This window comes from Rattus norvegicus, chromosome 20 (genome assembly GCF_021556685.1).
Source record: "Rattus norvegicus strain SHRSP/BbbUtx chromosome 20, alternate assembly SHRSP_T2T, whole genome shotgun sequence".
NCBI lineage: Eukaryota > Metazoa > Chordata > Mammalia > Rodentia > Muridae > Rattus > Rattus norvegicus.
In genome coordinates this window covers 37,330,309-37,331,875 of record NC_141553.1, presented here as the reverse complement: position 1 = coordinate 37,331,875, position 1,567 = coordinate 37,330,309, and positions in this window count along the sequence as shown.

Sequence of the window (1,567 nt, the reverse complement as noted above, 5' to 3'; positions counted from 1 at the left end):
TCGGCACAAAATCATGGGAGCTTTTGAATGTTGTTTGCTTGGATTGGATTGGAAATGACTTTGAAACATCCTTGTTGAAAATTCCAATAGAAAAATTCAAATCAAGGGTTTGTCAGTCCGGAGAAGTCAGTCTAGAGGTAGAGAGATCCTGGGGTGGAAATATTCAGAAAAGTCCACTATAATTGAAAGCAAAAAAAAAAAAAAAAAAAAAAAAAAAAAAAAAAAAAAAAAAGAAAGAAAGGGCACGTATAATAATGAAGCATAAAGTGAGAAAGGAACAGATTTGAAGTGAATCCTGCTGTCACAATTTCTTTTAAAAAGATCAAAGCAGGAAAGATAGTAAAAGAGATTTTAAGTGTCAGGAAGGCAGGAAGAATGGTTGCTTATATATGCCATTAGTTCCCCCAGTTTCTGAACTTTCTGGAATGCCTATCAATTTCTGCATACAGAGGATGCTCTGAGTGCTTCCTCATCGAACAAGACATCAGGGGGAAATCTCCATAATACTGCTCTTATGTTCCACTGCTATGTTCTTAGCAGTAAGAGTATCTGAGCGATTCCTTCTGCTGCTGCCACAGGTCTCATCTCCCAGGAGACAGTGATTGACAAGGAGGCCCTGTTAATAGAAGATGCTGACCTCCAGGGGGCGCTCAAAGGGAGGAGTGCTGCGGAAGGGTCAAGTTAAGAAACTGACTGGGTGATGACGGGAGTGGGTTGAGCTTTTCCAATTAAGACAGGGTTTAAAAACAAAAGCAAACATGTATTGCTTCTGCACAGGTGAATCTTCAGTTCTTTTTGAATTCATGACTTTTGTAAATGTCACATGAGTGGCCATAAATAGATCGGAGCTAGCCTCCTAGTACTTAGCAACGTTGTCCTAAAATTTAAAAAAAAAAAAAAAAAGAAAAAGAAAAAGAAAAAGAAAATGAAAATAAAGCAAAACCAAACAAACAAAAATACAAAAAAACCCTAGAGTAGGAAGTAGGCATTAAAAATAAGGACCAAAGGACTATACACACATTCTCTACACAAGGCATCCTAACATCATCTCTGTTGTCATCAAGAATTCCAACAACCAGAAATACACCTCTTTGCACCTCACAGGTTTTTGCTCTTTCAGATGTTCCTTCGAAAATACTGTTTCAACTTGGAGAAACATGTTTTGACCAGTTTTCTAAATCTTCATGGCTGAGCATCAAGAGCTCGATCATTGCCAAATCTCAGAACTCTTCATCAGAATAACAGTAGCATTAGTCTGTCTCCCCCACCCCCTTTTCACTTCTTTGCTCCAAGTAGGACCACATAGAGCAGCCTAAGGCTGTGAGCATGTGCCAGACTGCCCTGGTTCTTGCTTTGGAGCTCAGTTATTTCATTTACTGAATCTAACTCCTCCAATTTGAAATAGGGGAATATTGCTCTTAGAGGAAACTCTTCACCTAAGTCCTTCTACTGGATCATGGGTATGCTGTGTTATCATTTAAAATCACTAGAGAAGACACTGATGAAACCTGAAAACTATGTCCCCAGTACAAAATGTTAGCCAACCCTCCTTTTTCTTAAACTTGAA